The 13,624-nt window shown below is 47.1% G+C and overlaps 1 protein-coding gene across 4 annotated transcripts in view; it reads right to left on the bottom strand.

The window, feature by feature from the left end:
* The window catches only part of KLF8 (KLF transcription factor 8), a 763,154-nt gene that overhangs the window by 637,957 nt on the left and 111,573 nt on the right, over positions 1-13,624 (bottom strand). The window lies entirely within an intron of this gene.

The following is a 13,624-nucleotide window of genomic DNA, read 5'->3' as shown; positions in this document are numbered from 1 at the left end:
CAGCTTTAGGCAACAGGTTCGTCCTGGTCTTGGTGTACCACGCCAACCGGTACAGAGGCCATTCCTATGAGGTCAGTGTCAGCACCTGTGGTGGCCAGGGCCCTGATCGGGATGTTCACCCATGTGGGCTTCCCCAAAGAGGGAGCGTCTGACAGAGGCACTAACTTCACATCAGTATACATGAAGTCCATGTGGGGTGAGTGTGGAGTGACATACAAGTTCTCTACACTCCACCACCCCTAAACCAATGAGTTTGTGACGAGATTGAACAAGACCTCGAAGGACATAATAATGAGCCTGCCTGAGCTAATGAGGCATAAGGGGGACACTCTCCTGTCTACTGTGTGCCTACACAGAGGTGCCACAGAAGGTGTCTGGGTTTAGCCCATTTGAGGTCCTCTATGGACATCCTGTTAGAGCATCTCTCAGCCTTGTGAGAGAGGGGTATGATCAGGCTTCCAGGAAATCCTCTCCGGATGTAGTCAGCTACATGCTGGCACCCAGCAACCAGATGCAGCACTTTTGGAAAAAGGCGAAGGACAAGTGTGAGGCCAGTCAGGAAGTGATGAAGCTCTGGTATGACCAGAAGACCACTCAGATTCAGCCTGGCCAGAAAGTGTGGGCCATGGAGCCTGCGGAGCCCAGAGGTCTAGTAGCATGCAGCGCTTGACTAGTGTATAGCTCTTGCTGTTTTTAAACTCCCGTTTTTTGTATTTTGGTTTGTTTTACTTTATTGTTTTCCTTGCTTTTAACAACTATCTCTGTTTACTAGCTCAGCGCACTAGCGTGTAACTCAGCGCATTAGCGTGCAGCGCTCGACTATTGTACAGCTATTGCTGTTTTTAAACCCCCGTTTCTCTATATTTCGTTAGTTTTCGTTTCTAAAGTATTCCCGGTTTTTAATAACTGTCCTTGCTTACCTGCACTGCTGTCATCTCAACTTGCACTCTAATCGGACTATCTCACCGCTTTTTTGCGGGCCCCTCGCCCTTGTCACGGTGGCGGCCATCTTGCGTGAGGAGCGATCCATTTCGCGCTCTAGTCTTCATCTAGGAGGCTCGACCTCCATATATTGCAGTCATGCAGACGCGCAGCGTCATCGCGCAGCGGGGTCGCCGATCTTCCGCCGGAGTTACGCCAGAGTTCAGCCCGTCTGCGCCCGTCCGCGCTGAGGACGGGCTGCAGGTCGGGCTGGACCCGGCTTTCGTACCTTCATTCCCTGGTAAGACATCTATGCGTTATTCTTCATCTGCGCTTCGGGCCCTCAGACCTCCCACATGCCCTTCTCTACACTGTTTTACTCCGCTGGGGTTATTACATTCTCGCTGTTGTACGGTCTGTTTTTCCTCTTTCCATCCCCTTGTCACCTGTTCTACTAGCCTCTGTTCCTCTTCCTCTAAGTCCACAACCTTTCAGAATACTTGATTTCTATTGAATGCGCGCTCGCTAATTAAACATAATCTCGCCTTCCATGATTTTGTGGACGAAAGACAGCCAGACTGGGTGTTTATCACAGAGACCTGGGCCACTGATTCCTCGGGTCATGACCTTCTGCTAGCCATTCCTGAGGGCTACTCTTTACATAGACATGATAGACCTAAACGTAGAGGAGGAGGCATTGCCATTCTTATTAAATCTTCCCTGCTATGTACGATTAATCCACTTTCTTCGCCCCAAGATTGCTTTGAAGCTCTATACTTCTGTATTACATGTGCCCCTTCAGTCTCTTTTACGGGTATACTGATTTATAGGCCGCCTGGTCACAGAGCTAATTTTGCCTTGGACATACTGAGAATCCTTGAACCTTATTTCGGAAAGCCCTCCTTCACCATTTTAGGTGACCTTAACTTCCATCTTGATGAGGTTCACTCTAAGGATACTATATCATTGGTTGAATCACTCGGAGCGTGTGAGCTCATTCAGCTTGTTACCAATGCTACTCACATAGCAGGTCACATCCTTGATGGGGTTTTCTCTAATGATCTAAGACTCTCCAGCGGCACACCTTTACCGTTGGTGTGGACAGATCATCTTGCGGTTCCTCTGCAGTTAGCCTTTTCTACTTCTTACTCGACTAAGAAAGGGATTACCCCTTTCGTTTCTAGAAGAAATTTTAGAAACCTTACGAATGAGGCTTTTGCCCCTCTTGTTCCCACACCAGAGGCTCTCTCCTTAAAAGACGCGGATGAGGCAGCACAAGATCTGCACGATTCCATCACTAATGCAGTAGAAAAACTTGCACCTGCATCCTTGCGATATGTAGCCCGGCGGAAACCATCAGCGCCATGGTTTTCGGACCATCTCAGAGTATTAAGACAGGGCTGTAGAAGCAGTGAGAGGAGATGGAGGAAATCCTGGGATCCCATGGATAGGGAGGCCCACAAGTCTGCTCTACGGGAGTATAAGCAGAAAGTGATAATGGAGAAGCAGGAATACTTCGCCAACCTTACCAGTTCACTTACCTCCTCTAGGGAGCTTTTTAAAATTGCTGATTCGCTGTGCTCCCTCCAACTTCCAGACCCCGTAGTGAGCTCTCAACGTCTCTGTGACGACATTGCAGACTTTTTTCACACAAAAATCTTTGATATTCATACTTCCTTGGAAGTACAACGTCTCTCCTTGGCAGAAAATCTCCCCCCAGGCATAAGCTCTTTTGAGACACTGGATATAGTCCCTTCCAGCCTCCTTTCTGTTTTTTCTTCTATGTCTCTGGAGGGGTTGAATCTTCTTCTAGACAAGACGAAATCCTCCTCTCCACTAGATCCATTGCCTCTCAAAAAGCTAAAAGAGTGTAGGAACAGCCTCCTTCCTCCCCTACTTGAGGTGATGAACAAGGCAATTGTTCAAGGTATTTTTCCATCAATATGGAAGAAGGCCATTGTGAAGCCGCTTCTTAAGAAGCCCTCACTCGACCCTGGCCTCTTGAAAAATTTTAGACCTATCTCTCTGCTCCCTGCACCCGCTAAAATTCTAGAAGCACACCTGAATCGCCATTTATCCTCTTTTCTTGAAGCTTCGGAGTATCTTGACATTACCCAGCATGGATTTCGAAAACATCACAGCACAGAATCTGCCCTCACCTCTGTAGTCGACAACATCCGACGCAAGGTTGATGTTGGACAAACTACTGTTCTAGTGCTACTGGACCTCACAGTCGCATTCGACACTCTGTCTCCTGCCATTCTAACATCTCGGCTTAGGGAGGCAGGTGTCACTGGCTCGGCCCTGAGTCTCCTCAACTCCTTTCTCCTTGATAGGGAACAGAGAGTGATGCTCGGCAACCACCTCTCCCCAGCAAAGTCTCTGCAATGTGGGGTGCCACAGGGGTCGGCATTAAGTCCGACCCTGTTCAACATCTACGTGGCCCCCCTTGCTAGGCTAGTAAGATCGCAGGGGATGGAGGTGGTATCATACGCCGATGACACCCAGATCATGGTTTCACTAACTCAGTCCTCTGTTTTAACATCTCCCTATAGCTTCAGGTCCTGTATGCAACATGTTGCAGATTGGATGGTTACCAACTCCCTGAAGCTAAATGGCGACAAGACTGAGGTCCTGATCTTTGGGAAGGACCAAGATATCTGGTCGAGTGAGTGGTGGCCCTCTTCTCTTGGCACCTGCCCCACTCCCTCTCAATCTGCCAGAAATCTGGGTGTAGTGTTTGATACCTCACTCTCGATGTCCTTACAGGTGAATCGGACTGTTTCGACCTGCTGGGGCGTGATCAGGACGCTCAACAGAATTCGCAGCTATCTGTCTCTTCAAGCACGCAAGCAGATTGCAGTCGCCCTTGTTGGTTCCAGGTTGGACTATTGCAATTCTCTCTACATGGAATCCAACAAGGGCCTTATACATCGACTGCAAATCGTGCAGAACGCTGCTGCACGTTTTGTCCTGGATCTTTCCAGGTCCTCTTCTGCTACTGCTGCGAGGAGAGACCTCCATTGGCTGCCTATTCAGCACAGAATCTATTTTAAAATCCTCTGTCTGACCTATAGAGCACTCGAGGATGGATCTAAAGGCGCTATCAGCTCCCTGCTTACCCGTTACCACCCTACAAGGTGTCTGCGCTCTTCGGGACTTTTCCAACTTGTTGTCCCTCGCTTTAAGCTCACTAGATGGGGAGCCAGGGCTTTTTCAGTCGTTGCTCCACAACTTTGGAACATCTTGCTGACAGAGTTAAAGACCTTACCCTCTTTAGCGCTGTTTAAAAAGGCCCTAAAAACGTGGTGCTTTTCTAGAGCTTACACAGGTTGAGCTGCAGAGGCTTTTGTCATGAGTTGGATTTAGATTTAGGCGCCTTGACGCCCATTGGGCTATGTTTGCGCACGATAAGATCCCTTTTATTATTATTATTATTACAGGGCCCATATGAGGTGAAGGAGCGGAAGGGAGGAGCCCACCAAACTGGTGGATCTTCACACACCTAGAACTCCACGAAGGGTGCTCCACATCAACCGCCTCATGCCCCATTTTGAGAGGGCAAAAGTTACTATGCTCCTTGTAACAGTTGATGGGGGAAACGGGAGACTCAACCTCTCCCTGAACTCTGGTCTAGCCAGCAGTATGATGGGTCAGAAGAGGGTGTCAACCTCTCCCCAACTCTGACTCCAACCGGCAGAGCGACTGCCGACAGTTACTGGGACAATTTGCCTCACTATTCTCCCATGCCTCTCAAAAACACAATTTATACGCTGTCAGACAAGGTGAGGGCCAGTATCAAGGAGGAGGTCTCTAAAATGCTGGTGTTAGGGGGGGTTGAGCCCTCAAACGTTCCCTGGACAGCCCTGTGGTGCTGTTACTGAAAGCTGTCCCACCGGGCACCACCCCAAAACTCACGTTCTGCGTGGACTACAGAGGAATCAATTTCGACCAGAAGACCAATGAACACCCCATCCCCGAACTGATGGACTCCGACAGACTGGGCACTGCCAAATTTCTCAGTACTTGTGATCTCACATCAGGGTACTGGCAGATTGCTCTGACTGAGGTGGCAAAGACGAGGTCTACCTTCTAGACCTCAGAGGGCCATTTTTGGTCACAGTATTGCCCTTAGGTTTAAATAATGCCCCTGCCACCTTTCAGAGTTTGGTGAACTGGGTCCTAGCTGGGAAGGAAGCGTTCTATGCAACCTACCTAGATGACATAGATGTCTTCAACACCAACTAAGAGGAACACCCGTACCACTGCCAGCAGCAGGCAGGTCTGCCCATAAAAGGCCAGTAAGTGCCACATTGGGCAGGGTACATTGGTGTATCTGGGTCACATGGTGGGTAGGAACAAGGTGCAGCCTCTCCAGGCCAAGACTGAAACTATCCTGGCATGGCCCCCCCCTAAAACACAGACTTACGTGAGGGCCCTCCTGGGCCTCACAGGATATTTAGAAGAGGTTTGTTAAGCTATATGGCACCATTGTTACCCTCTTAACTGAGATGACTTCCAAGAAGCAGCCCAAAAAGGTGATCGGGACAGAGGTCTGTCAGAATGACTTTGACACCATCAAGGAAGCCATGTGTACAGCAACTGTACTCAAGGTTCCCGACTTCTTTAAGGAATTTATTGCGCAGACAGACTCTTCAGAGAATGGAATAGGGAGTGTCTTAGCACAGTTAAATGAGGGCCTAGACCAACCAGTAGCCTTCATTAGTAGAAGGTTACTTACCCGGCAACAGAGGTGGAGTGCTCCTCAAAGGGAGGCCTTTGCTGTGGTCTGGTTGCTGATGAAGATGAGACCATAACTGTTTGAGACTCACTTCCTGGTTCAGACAGACCACAGGCCTCTTAGATGGCACATGCAAATGAGGGGCGGAAATCCCCAACTCTGTGCACTTTACCACTGCTAACCAGTGCTAAAGTGTGTGTGCTCACTCCCGAAGAGCATGGTAACATTGGCTTATACCCTATTGGCATATTTAATTTACCAGTGAGTCCCTAGTAAAGTGGCATTCCATGTGCCTAGGGGCTGTAAATTAAATACTACTAAAGGGCCAGCAGCACTTATTGTGCTTCTCACTTAAGTAGCCTCACCAACCTGTCTCATGTCTGCCACTGCAGCCTGTGAGTGCAGTTTAAACGGCCATTTCAAGCTGGCAAAGTAATCCTCTTGCCAGGCCTAAACCTTCCTTTTTAATATAAACACCACCCACGCGAGTTACAGAGGCGGGGGCAGGGGCGCAGTGGCAGCAACGGGAGAATCCATCATATAAATTATCCTAGAAGACCAGCAGGACCCTCCCACGCCAGATAGAGACTCATCGGGGAGCAACCACACAGCCTTCCTGACCTTAAAATGGCAGCCGGAGATTTCTAAATAAGCAACTTTAACCACATGAGCTACAGAGGCGGAGAACAGAGTTGTAGCAGCAGCAACGGGGGCAGCTATCTTCAGGCTCTCCACTGGAGACCGGCAAGTACCCCTCGTGCCGGGCTGAGATTCTCCGGGAAGCTACCATGTGCCCTGCCTGACCTCAAATTGGCAGAAGCCTAAACCAGCTGTCTTTACTAGGTGAGCCACAGAGGCTGGGGGAAAGGGTGCAGCAGCATCGACGGGGACAACTTTCTTCAGGCACAGTCCCTTCGACCTCTGGGAGCACTGAGACCCTGTTTCCTGGTGGCGACAAGGAGGCTTGAACGGCGGCCTACCTCTTTCCGGCATCACTATTTGACCCCGAGGCGCCCTGGGTCCTCCTACCACTGGGATCCTGCTCAAATGCCCAACACTCACTACTGCTGCTGGGAATGGGGATGATCTGCAGACTTTGGAACTGTCCCTTCCACCTCTACTCTCACCTCTCATGAGCTGGAGGATGAGGCGGACGGCGCTTCCCAGTAACACCGTGACCGATGCTCTTGATGGAACTTTGAAGATGCCCGCGGGCGGAAACAATAACTGTCTGCACTTACCGCGTTGCCCGAGCAACCTTGCCTGATGCCCGGTGGAGCTGTCCTATGCAGCTATTGAGAAGTTTGGCTCTGGTTCACCCCTCGGCCGTCACCTACCCAGCCGTACATCGGCTATTTTTTTCCTCATCTCCCCGTTGTGTTTCCTACCTGCATTCCTTACCCCTGTTTACCATTCCCCCTCTACCTTTCACTCCCCATAAGAGGTGTGTATGCGCTAGTAACTCACATTATTGTGTAATCTTATGTTTTCTCCTATGTCTATACCTGGCTATGTAATTATGTAACCTATAACTAGGTGATCTTCATGTAAAGCGCTCTGATACCTCTGGGTCTAGCCAGCGCTATATAAAACTTTGCAAATAAATGAAATAAACAAATAAAATAATGTATATGTCACCCTTAGGGTAGGCCCCACTCAGCCCAGAGGGCAGTGTGCAGTGTTTTAAAGCAGGACTGATAATTTTAAGTTTTAAATGTCCTGGCAGTAAAAACTCTCCAATTCGTGTTTCACTGCTGCAGGACAAGGCCAACCTCTCCCATAGGCTTGCCTTGGAGGATTACATTTAGTAAACTAGAACTTCCAATTGGGACTAGGCAGACAGTTCAAGTTTGGTGTGTTTGGAATTGAAATGGAAAATCCTCTTTAATGGTAAAGTACATTACAATTTTGAAAACGCCAATTTTAGAAAGTTAAACTAACGAGTGTGAGAGTGCACTCCTTTCCTTAAATTGAAACCATTCTTGAAAGTTTCCAATTGTGTGTGCGTGCAAACAGTGAACCGTGGATCGCCTCTACAACAGTAATTGTAACAATAATCAAACCAGGGCACTTTTCTCGCGCTCCTCACTGTTGCACTGCGAGATGTGGGATTAATCCCCCAAATATAACCAATTCATCCCGTTACTCTTCAAATAATCCATTGATACCTTTGATTAATGCTGTTCCTCGTTTTTTAACTTCTCCTTGTTCAACTCGATTCATCACTGCGGAGACAGTAAGATTCCATCTGCACATTTTATTAAACTTTTCATCCACCAGCTGTATGCCTGTTCGGGCTTTGTACAGCGGCTCGTTTATTACAGGCGCATCAATGATGGAGTACACACAACATTTACCGACCTAATGCATTTCGAGCCTTCAAGGCTCTTCGTCAGTTGTTTCTATGACAAGATGGAAAAAACATCATAACTAACCAATATATGAAAGCAACATAATAAAACATTGATGTAAAAAACAATAACAAAGCTGTAAAAGTAAATTGAAATGTCTCAACCCATAACCCTCCTGTGTCCTCCCCGTGACTCAAAGCAACCTCCTGTACTCTATCTCATACCCCAGTTATCACCCCACTGCACACTCAAATGTAAACACTCGTTACCACACTTTCCCACACCAAACTCTCAACACAGGCACAATACAAGTTAACTCTCTAGATTTCTTCTTTGTTTCACACCATCACACAACGTCAAGCAGCTCGGTAAGCATTGTACACCCATGGTGCGTGTGTCACTGAAAATGAAGCACACAAAACTTACCTCAAGACGTGCCAATCAGCTCGGTCCATACTAACCTTTGAGTCTGGTGAACACATCACTGAGAATAAAGCGCTCAGACATCAAAGTTACCTGGAGGAATGACTCACCGTCAAACAGGTGCCTCAGTCCATCCTTGACTTCTACAACAGGCAGCTGGAGACAGTGGCAGGATTCTAACTGATGCCACCCATGGAACCAAACTAATCAGCCAGTGAAAATGCAGCTAGTGCAGAACACTCTTAGGGGCAGATGTATCAAGAAAGCGTTTTGCGAGTCCTTAATAGCCAATTTTAGCGATTCGCTATTAAGGATTCACAAAAGGCAATGTATGTAGGATTCGCAATAATAATTGCGATTCCTACGTATTCCTTAATTGTGAATCGCAAATTGCGATTCGCAATTAAGGAATACCTTCCGATTCATTCCTATGGACCTAGAGCCCTATAGGAATGAATGGGAAGACATTCGCAATTTGCGAGTAACCAATATGTACTCGCAAATTGCAAATGCAATTTCAAGGGTGTCAAAAGGACACCCTGTTGCACTCCTGAAATAAGCATGTGTGCACATGTGGCACACATACATGCCCTAAGGGCATGCACGTGAGCCACATGGCACTTTGAAAAATGCAAAAAAGTGAATTTTTCAAAGAAATTCCAAATTACCACCAACTTGAAGTTGGTGGTAATTTGCAATGTCTAAAGGCAAAATCGCACAACTTTGGTGCCTCCAGAATTGCATTTATGGAATCGCAATTTGTGATTGCTTAAATGCATTAGCAGAATAGGGAATCGCAAATTTTGCGATTCCTTGCAAATCCTTATTTATTTTTCCTGTTCGCAAACGGGACGATTCTGAGAATCGGCCCGTTTGCAAACCGGAAAAAGGCTTCATACATATGCCCCTTCATCCACACCTGGCCAGGATACCACATGCCAGGAAACAGGCAGGTAGATTTGCCTGGCCAAAAAACTGTCACAAACTCCCAATTTACATCCACGGATGACAGCTGCTGACATAAGGCTTCCACGTGGCCTCCTGAAACCAGCCAGCTAGTAGTGTACCACGTGCGTGGATAGAACTCTGCACATCCCTCAGTATCTCCAGTAAGTGACCCCTTGGTTGCTCACTGCCAGCGTGAAGAAGCATCTACAAATTTATAGAGATTAGAGATGGGTGCTTTATTCTTGCAACCCCAGCCCCCACCAGGACACAGCGAACTGAACCACTACATTCTCAGAACATAATGCATGTAAGAGAATATACCACAACAGACCTGGAGAGGAAACAAAGTATGAGACATTTAGAAAAGAAAGCCACCAAAGCCACTGGTTTTCAGCACTGCAGCAATAATTTGGTTCTCACTCTTGCTCTGCACAATACCACTGCTCCTGCAACATTAAGGAAGGAGCCTTTAACGTCTCCTTTTACGGTGAAACTTTGCACCCCGCCCCAAAGAAGTCTGTTTTCATGATTCTCTTGGATGGTTACCATCTTGCCCTATTCTGTTCTTGCCCTTGTTATCTTCTCTAGATTCAGACCCAGTATCCTTTGAAAATGGTGTCGCAGGATCTCAACTCGGCTGCACGTGCCAAGATCAAGCTTACACTACTGAGGTCCTCTGGCTTACTATGACTTCCTAGTACCTGCTCCAGATCTGCTCAATCTCTTACACTGTTTTGTTTGAAAACTAACTACACTGTTTATCTGTATGTACTATATAGTATATGCATTTTGTTTTTTAGATGTGTAACGATGTGCCACTTATCCTCATTTCAAAAACTTTATTCGGCAATTTGCCATCAAAGTATATAAAACATCACTGTACAGTTGTAAAAACCAAGTTATAGATTACAATAAATATGCATAAACATTTAAAACCATAACAAATGCCTTTGCAACGATCTAGGTTTTGTTCTAAAATGCTACATATGAGAGACTAAAGGCGTAACAATTAGATCAGGTTATTGTACACTCAAAGAATCCTTATGGCACACATTAGGACATATTTATCCTACTGATTCTCCACATAACCTGCAAGAATCAAGAGACCACACACTGACTTGTATCAGTTTTTGAAATTAGCAAAGCCGCTCTATAGTCCCTGACCCCTCAGTATCGACAGAGTGGTAAAATCTATTTCTTCCGAATACTCTGGTAAGTGTGGGAGAGGAGTGTAACATGTTCTAATTAACCCTGGGCGTAGTTCGCGTAGTAGCGCTATGCGTAGCTACGCGAAGTGCACTTCGCACTACGCGAGATACGCGCAGCACTACACGAACTGCATAGTACGCTGTTCGCGATGATTGCACAGTGCCGAATGCTTGTCCGTACTGTGCAATCATTGCAAACGGCATTTTGCACAGTGCAACCGGCCGTTTTCTGCCGCTCGAGTAGAGTTTTACTCGAGCCTCAGCTTTCCCAACGCGGACTGGTAGTTTCTCATCGTGAGCGGTCGCGAGCATACGCGACCACTCGCAATGAGAAACCTGACCTCCCCGCGTTGAGAATCTCGCCGGGTGGTTTATTTAGTAGTTTATTTAGAAATAGTCTCGCTGAGATACCATTTTGCTCGCTCGCGGTCGCAACTTGACGTTGAGGACCGCGGGCGAGCAAAAAATGCCAACTACGCTACGCGATTTTGCACTGTGCTACGTGCACTTCGCGTAGCGCGAAGTAGCACAAACTACGCAAATTTTGCAAGCGTAGCGTAGTTGTCCGCCCAGGGTTAGTTCTAATGGTTCTTTCGAATGGGTACAAAAAGGGCTCCTTCTGTCACTTGGCCCAGGTCCGAGCCCCCAACTCGCTGTAAAGGAAAGGAGCGGCAGAGTTCCATACCTGAATTTGCAGATGGAGTATCAGTGTAGTTGCTGGTTCTATATCATCCATGAACCTCTTCACTTCCAATACATCTTTCATCATTAAAAAGTTAGACGTCAAGAGGCCTACGCTAGACTGGTGTCAAGAATTCCTGTCATACAAGGGAAACACGCCCTTATGTAAACAGGAGAGCTGTTACATAACTCAAGGAAAACACGCCCTTATGTAAACAGGAGAGCTGTTACATAACTCAATGGAAACACGCCCTTATGTAAACAGGAGAGCTGTTACATAACTCAAGGGAAACACGCCCTTATGAAAACAGGAGAGCTGTTACATAACTCAAGGAAACACGCCCTTATGTAAACAGGAGAGCTGTTACATAACTCAAGGAAAACACGCCCTATAAAGGGAGGAACCGGGAGGTACAACGCTGTCGGATATTGTGTTCACACCGACGTACCTGCTTCGTGAAGAGCAGTGTTCCGGAGTGGTGCTCCAGTAAGGCAAGAACGGAGGTAGGTCGAGTCGTTACTCCCTGGGGCGTGTCTTGCCCCATCGTCACCTGTGAAGGACCCGGAAGCTCTACCGGTCAACCATTGAGCTTCGCTTTTTGACTCGGCTGAGTCCAAGCGCAGTGGCGCTTTTGCTGGTTGGAGTCGTAACTCCCAGCCCGACCAGAGACACAGGGACTGCCAGCTGTAACGCACACCAGGAGGTGTTTGCCGCGTTACAGACTCGGAAGTCCACAGGATCGATCGAGCGGCTGCTCTCGGTTCAGTCTTCTTGCTTGTGATTGGGGTATCGGTGACGCATCACCAGGAGGTGACTCCGCGTCCCGGTGCAGTCTGAGGAAGAGGTTGAGCGGCTGCTCCCTTCAGGTAGAGACCCCGGCTGGGTGTTTCCCTGACTCCTCGATTCTCCCCAACACTCTTCGTGCCCCTCACAGCCTACCGATTGGCATTGTCGGCCATTTCATTTCTGCCCTCTGTTGGCATACGCCGGGACCGGCGTATATGCAGAGGACGGTTAGGACCATCCGTGCTGTGGGCTGGTAACGTACTTAGCCTGGAGGATTCCAGTGACTATAACTTGTTTATTCTTTGTATTATATTTGCCTTCATTAAAACAACTAACCCTTCACTAGTGGTTGCGTCCTCATTGTCGTGTCTGTTAAACGATCCTGAGACGTTCAGGGCGTTACAACTGGCCACCCTTATTTGAGTAACTTAACACTTCTACTGTAGCACGCTCATTGGAGCAACTCCTTCTCTAGTGATGCTGCAAAACTAAATACACAAATAATCTTTTAGAAGGAGTGTGCTGAGATAGGCTGAATGAATATTTCAGGCGATAAGACAGTCCAGCAGGAACGGGCACAATTTCCACCCAATCCTTCAGCCTTCAACTAACTTATCAGAATTTTGAAATAAGCAAAGACAAGATTCCATAAGCACGTATATCTATCCAATACCCAAATGGGCAACATAACTTGCTTTTAAACACAGACTCTGGAGCATAGTTGGCCTCTTTGCAACACCTCTGTTGCTGAATTCCTTTAAAAACTTCGCCACACGTGTCTCAAAAAGTGTGCTATCACTTACCTAGAAATGTCGTGATTCGATTGTTGCGGAGGGGTAATCTGTGAGTTTGCTCGCGCTAAATGGCGTATGCTAAATGTTCCCAACTAGAGCGTATGATGGGCTTAAAAAGTAGTGGAACGTGTTAGCCTTTCTAGCACCCTGATTCTCCCATCGTTAGAGGGGGGAAAAAAAAGTATACCCAGTGTTATGTTACATGTATATAAATGAAAAAAAAAAAATCATGACATGTACAAAACAGTACACATCAAAGACATCCTTTGGCAATTCAGAAGCTGGAGCGTACACAAAATAAATAATAATCAAAAATAGGCAATTACTGTCTTACATCTTTGTCGTGATAAACAACTACACTTCTCTTCTTGATAAATATAAATAAAAGGAAATCGGACAAATAGGACTATAATTGTAATGCCATTTTCTACCACTGGCTGATGTTATGTTAAAGGAACTTCTAAAGTGCACGTACACCAGACGGTTTCATGGCGCTGGAGTCCAGGGGACACTACCGCTTAAGAGATTTAGCCATATGCCTGGCAGAAGAGCCAGGTCTTTAGAAGTTTCCTGAACTGAGCATAGGAGGTCAGTGATCTGATGTCCAAAGGGAGAGAATTCCAGAATTGAGAGGCCAAGACTGCCTTAGTCCCCCCAATTTCTTGCGTTTAAATGATGGGATAACTAGAAGATTCAGATGGGAAGACCTAAGATCCAGAGGAGGGACGTAACACTGAACCCGAAAGGAAACAAACACCGGGCTGTTGCCA

The sequence above is a fragment of the Triturus cristatus genome, chromosome 10 (genome assembly GCF_964204655.1).
Source record: "Triturus cristatus chromosome 10, aTriCri1.1, whole genome shotgun sequence".
In the NCBI taxonomy this organism is placed as follows: Eukaryota; Metazoa; Chordata; class Amphibia; order Caudata; family Salamandridae; genus Triturus; species Triturus cristatus.
The sequence above is the reverse complement of the archived record's forward strand: the minus strand, read 5'-3'. Positions and strand labels throughout refer to the sequence as shown.